Consider the following 14,812-nt stretch of genomic DNA (forward strand, 5'->3'; position numbering starts at 1 on the left):
TCAACCAACCAGATTCCCCCAGAGCTCCCAAGGACCAAACTACCAACCAAAGAGTACACATGGAGGGACCCATGGCTCCAGCTTCATATGTAGCAGAGGATGGCATTATTTGGCATCAATGGACTGGGAGGCCTTTGGTCCTGTGAAGGCTTGAGACCTAGCTTAGTAGAACGCCAGAGCAGTGAGGCAGGAGTGGCTGGGTGGGTGATGGAGCACCCTCATAGAAGCAGGGGGAGAGTGTGGGGCAGGGGATTTTGTAGGGGGAACTGGGAAGGGGGACAACATTTGAAATGCAAATAAATAAAATAACCAATAAAATTTTTTTAAAAATATTAGAAAATAGACTATGCATGCAGTAATGTTTCAGTTTGAACAATGAACTTGTCAGCTAGTTAAAATGGATTGGAATTGAAGGTACAAGTTACTATAGCAATTTTTTTGCAGACATGTTTATCAACCTTGTGTCACAGGGAATCCAATAGGCATCCTGTTAGCCAGTATTATAATAGGGCACACGGGAACTTGGTCAAGTTTATGTTTACTATTGTCCAATGTATCAGGAGTCTGATATTGTAATATTTGTGATGGGGAGGGTAAGAGGCCCACCTCAATACCAATCGTCTTCCCAAATAAATGAATACAGAAATAATTTCACAAATCGTTAATGTTATTTTATGTAATTGTAATAAATTATGAAGAACTGGGTTACAATAAGATTCAATAACTTGCATTTAAAAAAAAGTGAAAGAAAAGTCCACACAATGTTGACCAAGGAGTTGGTGAGAAAACAAAACAAAGGGATAAAACAAAAGTTATAAAAAAAATCATCATGTCTATCACTGCCATTCCAGACATGCAGAATTCCTGTGTTTTGTTGGTGCTGTGCACAAACAGATAGAACCCTGTGGGAAGCAACCTGAACAGCATGAATTCCACCATCCTTGTCTATGCCTCCAGAAGCCTCACATAGGTCACAGAGAATCTTGCTTCTATCTCTCAAGCAAAGATGGGACTTGTACTTCATATATGCTGGTTGTTAAACAAATTAACATTTTTATTTTCTCTATTTCTGGGACAGTATATATGTCAGAGTTCATTTGGAAATTGTTTGAACATCAAAGTTCCTCTGTTCATCACCAGAAAAGTGCCCCAGTGTGTCTTCCTTGTTTGGATTTTCTTCGTCTTTGTGCCAGGTCCATGGGTGGGTTGCTGGTCACTCCTTTTAGTATTTCTCTTTCGCTGTGAGTTCTGTAACTAAATTGCTTTGAGAAAATGGCATTTGTTGTTCCAAGTGTGTCCTTGGTCATCTGCAGATATCCTAGCTTTAGAGAGAAAGGAAAAAGGCAGTTATTTCAGAGATGGAGTAATATGTGCTTAACCTACTGGACTAGCATTTGTCCTGGGGACAAATTGATGATGCCCACTTGGCCTCCTCACTTTAGAGAGCACAGGCAGTATTTCCTTTGCAAGTTATCATCTTCACTTACCCTCATGTTGTCTGGAGACTGGTTTTATATCCTTAGTACATCTTTTCCCCTTTTGTTAATATCTACATCTCTCTCCATTTCTAATTAATCACAGTCATAGATCACATCAAGAGAATGCCAAGGCTGCAAGAACTACTTGGGAAGAGGTTTCTAAATACCCCCATGGGTAGATATTTAAATGTACATCCTCTAACCCTTCCCCACAGTACCTATTATCCTGATTCATTTGTCCCAGGAATGAAAAAGACTCTGCAAAGTTATACAACTCCTTGAAATATCAACTGAGGTAAGGATACTTTCTATATATTCTCAAATTCTACAAATGTTCTGATTTTTCAATTAACCTTTGTGAAAGGAACTGTGCATTCCAGGTAAAGCAGAAGATTTTTGCTCATCTAACTAGAAGAAAACTCACAAATGTGCTTGCTTTCCCTTCTGCTTTTGCATATACATACATTACATTCAGAGAAAGCAGGAAAAATCGGGAGGGCTGGAAAACCAACAGTTCACAGAATTTTTCCATAGGTTTGAAGACACCCCCTGCTATCCTCCCTATAGGAATTCCGCAGAAATAGAAATAGTCTCTGAAGAGTCATTGGTTTCGTATCTTTGACTCAGCAAAGAGATTCTACAAAGATTGCTCTTCAGACAGCAGGCTCAGCATCAGGGATAGGTATCTTTGATATGTACATAACATGGATAGCAAAAAGGAAAGAAAATAGTGTTATATGAACTTCACCCTCTGTTCCTTTCTAATATGGTGCTTCGATAATAAGTAAACAAAAAAATGAGCCAGTGAAAACCCACAGTGAAGTAAATCTGTCAGGACTCAAACTTTGGCTTAGTTAGTGCACAGGAAAGAGGTAGCTTTAGAAGAACAGTGGAGAGACCTTCTACTTATTAGGCAATGTTGTTGAGTTTTAAGAGGAAAGCACCATGAATTTAAATGTACTGGTAAACAACCCCTTCTCATGCATTTAAGTTGACCACACTGTAGTGCTCTTGCCCAAAGTGTGAAAAGCATGTTTTCCATTAAACAAAGGAGAGAAACAACAAAGAATTTTTCTCAATTAGAACATCTTCATGACAAGACTTTCCAGTTAAGTTGCTATACAGGCTTATAGACTTTCCTTCACCTACTCATTTATTAAATATCTATATAATTTCTAACATATGTGAAGCTCTCCCAAATAAATAATCTCCCAAAGATAGAAAAAATGGTTAGGGCTCCATCTTTGTTTTTTCCTTGGTGGTGAGACAAGACAAGAAAAGGAGGTTTTCTAAGAAGCATGGAGGGTGGAGGAAATAGAATTCAGTTGAAATTGCATCATATCTTACTCATGGAAGAATAAGAAGGAATTTTAGGCCAAGTATATATGCATTACAGAAAGATAAGTGTCTCAAGTGTACAAGCATAAGTCAGTGGTTCTCAACCTGTGCGTCACAACACCTTTAAGGGTCAAATAACCCTTTCATGGGGGGGTTGCCATCAGAAACTGCAAATATTTTCATTACGACTTATAAGAATAGCAAACTTACAGTTACAAAGTATGAATGAAAATAATCTTATGGTTGGGGTCACCACAATGTTGTATACTAAAGGATGGCAGCATTAGGTTGAGACCCACTGTGTTAGTTGATGTGGGAAAATGAAGTCTTAAAGTGGGCCACATCCTTCTTTTGAGATGCTGGAATATACATGAATGGAGAAGGATGATTGGATACTAAGCACATACACACTTGTTTCTCTCTGCTCTTAACTGTGGATAGAAGACAAGTAGCAGCTTCAGGCTTCTGATTTACCTTCCCTGTTACAAAGGAACCATAACCTTGAATGGCAAGTTAAACCAAACCACTTCTACCCAAAGTTGCTTTCTAAGAGGTTATTTTATCATAAGGACAGTAATATAATGAGGAAAGTGGGTAATGTCTGGAACATCAGCAGTCAGAGAATCAGAGGCAGGAAGATCAGAAGTTCAAAGTCAAACTCAGTTGTGTAGTAATTTTGAAGTCAGCTTGGAATACATGATACCCAGCCTCAAGATAGCAACAACAGCAACAGCAGCAGAAGCAACAGCAACTTTTAATCAAACTTTTAGATGAAAATTGATTTTTAATAAAAGCATAACTGTGTAGCCTGCAATGCAAGTGGTCTTGAGTTGAAATGACATCCTTCTTTTGGAAGTTTTTCCTACACAGACATCCTTTTCCTTATTTAAAAAGCATTGGATATTAAGCATTTTCAAACACATATAAGAGAAAACATTGTCCCTGTTCTCTTTTTAACCACAAAGACCTTGATGTGTGCCCTCAGCTGTTTTTCTGTTTTGGTTGAGTGTTTGAAAACACAGGTTTCATTTCATTTCTCTTATGAATTATCATGTATTTGTACAGAAATAGACTGTTTATCAACTCTGATGATGTCATGATCACACCTAAAAAGTGATAAAACCTCGTTGTGACTGCCCAATATCCATCCCACAATTAGATTTCCCATAGAGACCACATAAATGTCCCTCTCCCCACTGTTTTATCTGAATCTGGATTTTAATAAGATCTGTCAATATTACTGGGCTTCTTGAGAGTATAAAAACCACAAGATATTTTGAAATATCTGCTTACAATTGTATCAAATATCAAGAAGGTCAAAATTAATAAAAATCCATTGAGACCTCTACACACATACTTAAAAAATATTACATGAAGATTTGAGTGTATTGTTAGATGAGGGAAATGAATGGCTTTGTAGAAAATGTTAAATCTTTTTACGGCAAAGGAAAGAGGACAAATAAAGAATTGGAGAAGAAGAGAGAAAGAATGCAGTTTTATTGCAGAGCAACAATGTTAATAGAGAGATTTTAAAAAGAAAAATAGAAACGAGTACCAGATCAGCATACACTTTTTTCTGTATTATGCTTTATAATAAAACTAGGTTACATGTCTTAAAAATATCTCCTTTAGGATGTATATAGAAATTGTGATATTTTAACTTATATTTCTATTGTAACATCTTAAAGAGTATAAATGGAAGAAAACTCTAGAGCTTTACATAAATGATCAATCTGTTTTGTGGCAAAGAACATTTGACTCGTGTGGCCATCAGTCAGAATACAGTGGCTTGTCTGTAGCACTGTAGCATGTGTAATGTTTAGATAAAATTTTGTGCAATAGTAAATAGGAAGAGATAGCCCTGGGAGGCAGAAGGAGAGAAGGATGAATGAGAGGGGAGGGAAAGAAAAGAACAGTTTTCCCATGGAAATGCTTAATAGCGTAAAATGTAGCAAAATCATGTCAAGATTGTGTTCAATGATTTCCTCTTAATTAAATAAGAAGTCAATACCAAGAATGCAACTATTAAAATATTTATGAAATGTATTTATTTATTTGGTGTGTTGTGTGTGTGTGTGTGTGTGTGTGTGTGTGTGTGTGTGTGTGTATGCATGTGTGTGGCCATGCTATGCACCTGATGATGGATGACAACTTGCAGGGGTCAATTCCTTCCTTCTACCAGAGGGATACTGGGGTCTAACATAGATGGTGATGCTTGGTGGCAAATGCCCTTTTTTGTGATCTCACCAGCCCCAAGACTTACTAAACCAGAACCACTTGGTATTTTCTGGCCTAGAAAACAAAATAACAATGACGACGGCGACAACAACAACAACAGCAACACAAAGAGACAAGGAACCCTATACTTAACTCTATTCCTTGTTAAAATTTGACATTCCTAAAATTAAAAATTATCATTTTTAAGTTTACCCGTTTTAAATGTAGAATTAAGTAAATTTTAAACTATTTCATTGATCCTATTTTGTCACTGAGGAGTAATATTCTCTCAGCATTGCTGCCCTTCTTGACCCTCTAGGATTTCTGTAATAGTACAATTCTATAGGGAAAAAAAAACACCTTGTGGTCATATCTACTATACATAGAAGCTCAGAAGATTAAAGAAAAATGTCAGACAATATGCTGCCCTATTTTGTTCCTTAGCTTTGAGTATTGTGAAAGTGTGAATTTAACACACACACAAACACACACACGCACACACGCACACACACACGCACATATTCACAGCCTGTATTCCATACTCATAGAACTGGCATTGCTAATTTGTGGTTGTAATCAAGAGAGCATCAGTTCTGTCATGCTGCAGGAGTAAGCGTGACAGTGATTTCAGAGAATGCATGGCGCTTTTATTTCCTTCCATAACTCTCCTTTAAAATGTGTGTTACTCAACCCAGATTTCACCTTATACCAGTCAGAATGGCTAAGATAAAAAACTCAAGGGGCAGCAGATGCTGGCAAGGATGTAGGGAAAGGGGAGCACTCCTACATTGCTGGTAGGAATGCAAACTTGGACAACCAGTCTGGAAATCAATCTGGCAGTTTCTCAGAAAATTGGAAACAGTTCTTTCTCAAGACCCAGCTATACCGTCCCTGGGCATATACCCAAAAGGTGTTTCAATATACCCAAGGACACATGCTCGTTTATGTTCATAGCAGCTATATTTATAATAACTGGAAACTGAAAACAATCCAGATGTCCCTCAACCAAAGAATAGACACAGAAATGTGATTTATTTATAAAATTTTAATACTATTCATCTATTAAAACAAGGACATTATGAATTTCACAAGCAAATGGATGGAACTAAAAAATATCATCCTAAGCAAGGTAACCCAGACCCAAAGAACAGGCTTGGTATGTACTCACTGATAAGTGGATATTAGCCAAAAATTACAGAATACCTGTGATATGCCCAAGCAGGAATGCCTGAATCACACTTACAAGGGGAAACAAAATAGTTATAGGAGGCAGAAGGAGGGAGGGAATTGTGGGAAAAGAGATATGTCGAGAGAATAGGGAAGTAGGATAAAGTTCAGGGAGAGACAGTTTAGAGGCCCAGTGAATCAGGAGAATGAATGGAATTCTTCAGCTTCCTGGGGCAAGAGTGGAGCAGGGAGAATCGCTAGGAAAACCTGGAGACCTGGAATAGGGGAGCTCCCAGGAGTCATTGCAAATGACCTTAGCTGAGATGCCAAGAGTAAGGATATGGAACCTGTAGACACCACCACCTGTAGCCAGGCAGGACCTCCAGTGGAAGGATAGAGTCATGAACCTTCCCACTAATCTTTTCATCTAAAATGTGTCCAGTGGCACACACATGAACAAACACCAATCCCTGACATTATTAATCATATTCTGTTATGCTTGCAGACAAAAGCCTAACAGAACTGTCTTCTGCTATACCCAGCGATAGACAAATACAGAAGCAGAGGTAGGGGACACGTAGTCGAAGAATTGGGAAGGAGCAAAGGCCCAGAAGTAGATGGGAACTCCACAGAAAGACCAAAAGAGTTAACAGACCTGTACCCCTGAGAGCTCTCAGAATCAAAGCTACCATCCCAAGAACCCAGGAACATACACTGGCTGGAACAGGCTCTACCTCCCCACCCCAACTCTCTGTCCTGCACATGTAGCAGGCAGGAAGCTCAGTCTTTATGGATGCCTTGTCTGGTCTCCATAACAGAGGATGGACTTAATCTGGCAAAGACTTGGTGTGCCAGGAAGGGCAGGAGGTGTGTCCTACCCTCTCAGAGTAGAAGGAGAGGAAAGATGGGTGAGGGAGGGACCGAAAGAAGGAGCCACATTTGGGGCACAAACAAATAAAAAAAACATTTAAAACATGTTTTACTGAGCTTCGTACCCACCTTTCCATAAAGGTGGTCTGCAGAAAACACACAAATTCAATTCAAAAGGCAAGATCATAAATTTCTCCACCAGAAGATAAGCAATTTCATCGAGACACAAAATAGCTACAACTGTTTTTCTTAATCCTGAATATTAATGTTGTGAAAAAGCATGCATTGTGCCAACAGATGGATCATCAACAAGGGGATTAAGCAGCCCTCAAAGGGCCATTAAAAATTGTCAAGGAATCAGAAAATTTCATAGTAAATGACCCAAATGACTTTGAGAGATGAAAAATAAGGAGGCTGAAATAGCAAAATAATAATAGTACTTGCTACTTGTGTAATGGCTTCATAAGAGAATTCTGAAACTCTTTCTGAACATCAGTCCAATAATTCTTATCATTACTCTACCCAGCAGAAAGAAACTTTTATATTATTTCTCAATGAGCACTTGGGGAAACAGACAAAGATCGTACGATTTGGATAGATTTCCTGACATAGACGGATGTCAGTGCTTGAATGCACACAAAAGATACAATCACCTTTCCTAACCTGGTATCAGCAAGTGGTAGTGTCTCACGACTCATTTGATTAGTAACAAGGCCTACTGGGAAAACACTGTCAGTGTCTAAAACTTGAACCCGTTAGCTCCGAGGGAAGAATAGTTAAAGTGAAGAGGAAGACTGTACATTTCACCCATGCAAAAACCCTTAGGAAATATTTTTAATGGAAAGATAAAGAATTAACATCTACAGATATTTTTTGTTAAAGTATATATTCTCTTTTGTTAGAAGGCACATAGGAAAGTAGCACATAAAACAGTTACTCTAATTCAACTCTAAACAAGAACCTAAGTGACTAATGATGAAGGTAAAACCAGGTAACTAAGACAGAGTTTTAGGGAGGCATAACAGCCTTCTGGTAATGAATTCACAGCTTCTTTGACACACGCTCATGGTTGAATATAAACAGCAAAGCATTGGAGGCTCACAGACTGCAGCTGATGAAAGGGATCCAGGTAAGGAACTCTGCAGGGGACAACGCTATAAGGCAGCAGTAACAGGGGCACATTCAGTTATAGTAGAAACTGTCGCAATACCACAGAGCATCATACAGTTAACTGAACAACTGCACAGGCAAGGAGAAAAGAACACTGTGTGCATCCTATGGATTGTGGGAAAAGGCCATGAGCAATAGAAGTCACTATGAATGTCTAAGTCTTATCCCTCAGAGGCAAGTTCCTTTATTCCTAAGAAAAATATACTTTTCTATATCAGATTAGTAAATGCTATCAACTATACACTAGAGAAGTGTCTGTGTGTGTCTGTGTGTATATGTGTATGTGTGTGTGTCTGTGTGTGTGTCTATGTGTGTGTCTGTGTGTATATGTGTATGTGTGTGTATGTGTGTGTGTATGTGTATGTGTGTGTGTGTCTGTGTATATGTGTATGTGTATGTATGTGTGTGTATGTGTATGTGTGTGTGTCTGTGTGTGTGTATGTGTGTATATCTGTATTGTGTGTGTGTGTATGTGTATACAAGCAGGTATGTGTGTGCTAAAGTGTGAAAATATAAAGAAGGAAACGTAAAGTGATGAAGCTGACTTGCAAAGTATAATTGCTAGCCAAGACACTTAAAGAGTTGGGCTCTATAAAAATTTAAGTAGTAGAGGTATGATAAATAAGGAATAAATAATCATCAATGTAAGTTTTTGAAAATTGGGAAGTCATGTATTGATTTCTAGTTTACTATTGTTTTAAGTTTGACATTTTGACCCTGTAAAAGACATGTAAAACTTACAAGAGTTACATGTGATACACTCTCAAAGCCTGAGATCCTGTATTTGAAAAATCTTCATAACATTTTTGAAATATCTAGACTTCCTATGAAGGCTGTTTTTCTATTAAGATAACTGATAAGCTCATTTGAAGTAAGTTTTAAGGGAATAGAGAAGCTTTGTTCTTTATTAGGTAGCAACTGGCTAGATAGATTGGATACATGGATAAATAGGTAGATGATAGAAACAGATAGATAGATAGATAGATAGATAGATAGATAGATAGATAGATAGATAGATAGATAGATGATAGATGGATGGATAGATGGATGGATGGATGGATGGATGGGTGGATGGATGATGGATAGATAGAAAGACAGATAGATAGATAGATAGTTGATAGAAACTTGGAGAAGTTTATATATGTAAGCAATGTATTTTGGTCATGTTCAGCTAACTTTCTCCTCCAAGGCCCCATAGACACTTTGGTTCTGCTTTAGTTTGATTATTTCTGTTTTGCTTTTATTGTGGTTTTGGAGTTTTTGAGACCAGGGTCTTATGTCTAATATGAAAGTCACTATGTAGCCTAGAATGTCTTCAAACTCATAGATACATTCTTCTCTTGTCATACCAATTGCTAGGATTATCAACCTGAACCATCTCACCATGGAATTTGATAGTAAAGATGCACAGTAAATTTTGTAGGATGAGGAACTCTGAGGATTGGCCAGGAAACCATATTCCTGATTCGATAGATTCCATAGAGAATTCCATAGAGAATCCATAGAGAATTCCACAGAGAATCTCAAAATAGTGTTAATAACTTTTTGAAAAATTTCAAATTTCAAATTTCTCATATCTGGAACACCAGTATAAAGGTTCATGTACATCTTAGAATCCAGTTTCATGAGGAAAGCCTTAGGGTTATTATTCTATTTGGGTGGTTTTTGTAGCTGTTTGCTTGTTTCTACTTGTGTGGGATGGAAATTTGATTCGCAATCTTGGTTTCATTCTTTCTAACTTAACAGTACCTATGGCAGCACCTGTTTGCAGGTAGGCCTTGTCCCTGGGGTCAAACTGACTGTCTCAGCTGCATACTAATGTGACCATAGAAGATAAATGAGATGATTGAATAAGATTAAGTAACATACACTTTCCTTTTTTTTAACGGTGCACAGGCAATGAGAAATGTTCGGTAAACTGAGGTATTTTAGATCACTTTGCACCACACTGACTTACTCTAAATATTAGAGTCCAGGCAACACCACACTAATTCTGATATCAAAAAATAAAAATATGACCCTCTTGGTTCAAAATGAACCTCTCACAATAATTTTTGTTATGATTTGAAAAATAGTGTCACTCTTCAGACTATAGAGACAGGCAATTGCCTTGGTACTCAATACCCATGCTATTTGACCACAGTCTCCTAAGAGACTGTCTGTGTCCACATATCTTCTCTTTTAGGCAGGGTTTCTCATGGGTCCTGAGGAGAACCAAAGTGCCCAGAGATCAACCTTACCGCTCCCTGGCACTTTCTTGCCACCAGATTTATTACCCAAGAGAGAAACTTGAGTGAAAAGACAAGAGTCACAGAATCATCTTCCTGGGAAGAGACCTTTGATTCTGGTGTGCGGTTCTTGGCTGATAAATCTTGGACAGAGATAGATAATAGCACCAAGAGGACACTGATTCCCCTCTCTCCACCCAACTCTCTTGACTTCCTTAATGATTATTTTTCTAGAAAGTCTTTTTTTAAAATAAATCAACCTGTTCCTCACCCTCAGCTCCATAGCCACTGTTCCTGAAACCTAGTTTAAGAAAGTTTTTTTAAATTATTTTGGGAGCAAAATGAGAAGGAACAACATAGAGAAGATGAGTCCACTGTAAGGAAGAAACGTTTAGAAATGCAGGATTTTCGGGAGGGGGGTAAAAAAAAAAAAAAAAAAAAAAGAAATGCAGGATTTTACTATCCTTTATTCCAGTCTTTCACACAATCTTCCTTTTATGTTTTTTTCCAATTTTTCAGAAAAAGCAGGATCCAGTGCTAACTTCATGATGAGAAAATGAGATCGTCCCTGTCTCTTTTCCTTTTTTGGACAGTTATATCGAACAGAGGCAACTCACTTAGGTGGTTGGTTGTAATGGTTGGAAGTTCGCAGAAACCAAAATTAAATAAAATGTTCTGTCCAAAAGAAAGGGCTAAGGATCAGGTCACAGGAGCAAGTGTGACATAATGTTTAATGATGGATCTCAGGAAAAAACATTGGTTTTAAGCCAAAGTCCAGAGGAAGGTGAGTCATACTGCTAAGAAGGCAGAAAATTGGTCAGTGTAAGACTTGAGGCAGATGGTAGAGAGCTGGGTTCTGGTTAGTGTCACTTGGGCAAATATTTGTTTTATTACCGAGGTAGGACCCAAGCATTCATGATTTTCATTTTATCTTGAATTATAAATATAAGATGGGGGCATTGGACCTATAGGCATATGGGATTTGATTGTAGATTACATCAACATTTCATCTATCTATGTAGCAGTTCAGTATTAGAATTCACGAATTGAAAAGTATATCTGCCACTAACAACAACCCCAACACAAAGAGGAGGTGATATGAATAGATTTGGAATCTACTCGAATCTATAGACATTTGTTCTTGGCTGAAAAATTCCATCTAGCTAGTAGAATTTTGGTTAACCTTCCTGCTTTGCTAGAAAAGTCAAACTGGATGATTAACCATCATTTAGAAAGATGAGTAGACTAATCATATTGATTTTGTGGATGTAAGGTAAAGGAGTACTTTTCAAACATTTTGTTAAGAACCTTTAATAATAAAAATTTTCAAATATTGACTTAGTAACACAGAGACACAATTATAACCATGGCAGATCACAAATCTAATGCTGCCCATTATTTTTCTATGATGTATTGAGTAGTATTATCTGTATTATTTAAAGGTACTGGTCCAAGTGCATTTCTCTGATTTATAAGCTACTTGGGAGTTTAAGAATTTTTTTTCTTCATCCTAGATGATAAAACTCATCTGGATACCAGGGGGCTTAGGAAGGGACTGAGATTGACAGATAGATGCCCAAGTGACAAGTATTGGACAAGAACATTTTAAATCGAGATACAAATTATAAATCAAAGCTGGAGACAAGCAACAGAGAGGTGGCCCAGCAGTTAAGTCTGCATACTCTTACTGCAAAGAACCAGAGCCTCTTTCCTAACAACCACATGGGACAAGTTCTCAAAGGCTTTTAACTTCAGCTTCACCCTATCTGATACCCTCCCCTGGTCACAGTAGACAACTGCACTCAAGTGCTTATGTACGCAGAGAGATACAAACACATACACACAAGTAAAACAATTTTAAAAACTAATTACAAACAGGAAAAGATGTAGTCTGTGATTATTGGATGGTTGATAGCAGGTTTGGAGGATAGCATAATAATCTGTGTGCACAGTAAAATGATGGCAAGACCTTCTTAATTGCATTCATCTGTTCTAACCGTTCTTGAGCCCTGTGTCCAAAAATATTATTCTACATTATTTATCTCTTACAAGGTCAAAAATTACTGTTGTTTTTCCTGAGTATATGCAAGTATTATAGACTACCAGAGATAAAATTATCCAGGGTGAATACTGTTAGAAGAGTGAAGCATGGGCTAATGACTAAAGAAAAATGAAGTGTAGAATCAGATATAAGGAAAAATAAACAAACTTGGAATAATAACTATTTTTTCTGTCAGAAATTTGAGGTATGTATTATAAGAGTATTTTGAAAGGTAGTCACAACAACACCTCATAGTAAAAAATTATTAAAACTAAGAAGTATCAGATAATTACTTGTTTCTCTCCGTCTGGTGTCCCATACCTAGCTAATCTGTTGTTTTAATGACAGTCAAATCAATTAATGCACTTTTATCGTTAATGACAGGACATAACATGTTTTTGAAATTATCCTTTGGTCTTTATTCCCTATAAAATGACATATTACAGCAATCTGCCCTGATGGCCTTTTACATCAATTATTCAAAATCAAGAAGCCATTAATTCTTGTATCTGCGCATCTGTAATAATACTATTTCAAAGGTGGAGAGCAAGGAGAAAACCTGCCAATAAAAATATTGGATCTTTCAAGACTCGTATGATTTATATGCGTCATTGCAATTCTGTTCAGAGTGCTGAGACCTTAGTGGCTAGACTTGAGAGGATTGAATTATTCATGGTTTTCTGGTCAATATACATAACACACACACAATATACATGCGCGCACACACACACACACACACACACACACACACACACACACACACTGCCATCAAGAAGCTCATATTTAGTCTGCTTGCATAGATTTTCAGTCTAGGTTTCCTCCCCCCAACCCCCTCTCTCTGAGGGATTCAGTGTCCACCCATACCAAGCCACATTCTCCTCGTTCTTTGCACATGAAAATCAGCAGAGGCTTAAAAATAGGAGCCATGTGCACAAAACGTCTTCTGCCAACCAACAGATTCTATCTGCATCTGCTACATATGGATTGACAGGAGAGAGGCCAAGTATACGTTGGTGTGAGGCAGCTTGCTGCTTCTGTTTTGAGAAAAAGCTCCCGATTGTACAAGTCCTAAGCAAATTAGCCTTCCAGTCACAATGCAAGGCTATTGAAGTAGGCTGAGGAACCTCGCTGGTCCCAGGCAGCAGGGCTTGTGCCAAAGCAGTAAAAAATTAGAGAGGAAAGGAAAGCAAGTTTGAAGACTGATCTTTAGGAAGATAGCAGAGATGTGAGGGTGTGTTCAGATATGGTTTTTTTTTTTCCGGAGCTGGGGACCGAACCCAGGGCCTTGCGCTTCCTAGGCAAGTGCTCTACCACTGAGCTAAATCCCCAACCCCTGTGTGTTCAGATATGTAACTGAACCTAAAATTAGGATAACAAACACAAAACAAAACTTGTTGCTGGTGGTGAGAAAATAGCAGGAGACCAGTGAGTCCAAAAGGCCTTAGAGTCAAAGAATCGTTGGGTCTAGAGATCATTTATCAAAACTTACTGCAGTAACAATGGACACCTAAGGGAAAGTCAGATGGCATATGTGTTCAGATGTTGGTCATGAGAGAACAGCAGGGTGGAAGGGCCCTGCAGAGTACAAAGCCACTTGCAGGCTGTTATCTGTCTGAAAGTTCTATTTACTTTCTCACTATATCACCTTATAATAAAGGTGATTTTTCTAGTACACAACACAATTCAGAAAATTTATGAGATAAACCGGTTATGTGAACAAGACTTATGTTTCTGTATCTTCCTTTTTCTCCTGAACAGATGTCAAGATTTAGTGTGAATACAAGAAAAAAAGAAGCAAGGGTGGATAGCGACTATTTATTCATCTCACTATTACTAATGTGAATGACTTTCCTCTTTAAGCTTTTAGGTGTACTGGAGGAGAATATCCAGCCTTGGGAAGAACGCTCGCATTGCAAGAGAGCGACTTAAACAGATAGAACATTCACTCTCTCATGATTAAGTGCCGATGAAGATTATTAAGTACCTATGATGTTCACAATATCATGCTAGGCTCCTGGAATACAATGGATGTCTTTTCAGAGCACATGGACTGGGGAGGAAAACTAAGCAAGAAAACAGAGAAATTGTTTCAGTGCGTGAAGTTGAGACAGAAGTATGGTGTGATGCAGGAGTGCTTACAAGTCCCGCCAAGGCTAGAGTGGTCAGGAAGATATTCCTTGAGGAAGGGGAAGGGATTACACCAACCTATCCGGAATCAAATTAGTTAGAGAGCCTTTTCTTACCCAGGGTTTTTCTGGATAATGACTCTCAGCATAGAGCATACCTTGTAGGAACACACAACA

General features: G+C 38.0%; 1 long non-coding RNA gene across 1 annotated transcript in view; it reads right to left on the reverse strand.

Moving 5' to 3' along the window:
* Window positions 1-647: 647 nt before the first annotated feature.
* Window positions 648-14,812, reverse strand: part of LOC147996508 (uncharacterized) — a 151,243-nt gene continuing 137,078 nt past the window's right edge. Inside the window, exon 4 of the long non-coding RNA XR_015672474.1 lies at window positions 648-1,322. This is a non-coding gene — a long non-coding RNA (uncharacterized LOC147996508). The remainder of the gene's footprint in view (window positions 1,323-14,812) is intronic.

The sequence above is a fragment of the Rattus norvegicus genome, chromosome 2 (assembly GCF_021556685.1).
Source record: "Rattus norvegicus strain SHRSP/BbbUtx chromosome 2, alternate assembly SHRSP_T2T, whole genome shotgun sequence".
Taxonomy (NCBI): domain Eukaryota; kingdom Metazoa; phylum Chordata; class Mammalia; order Rodentia; family Muridae; genus Rattus; species Rattus norvegicus.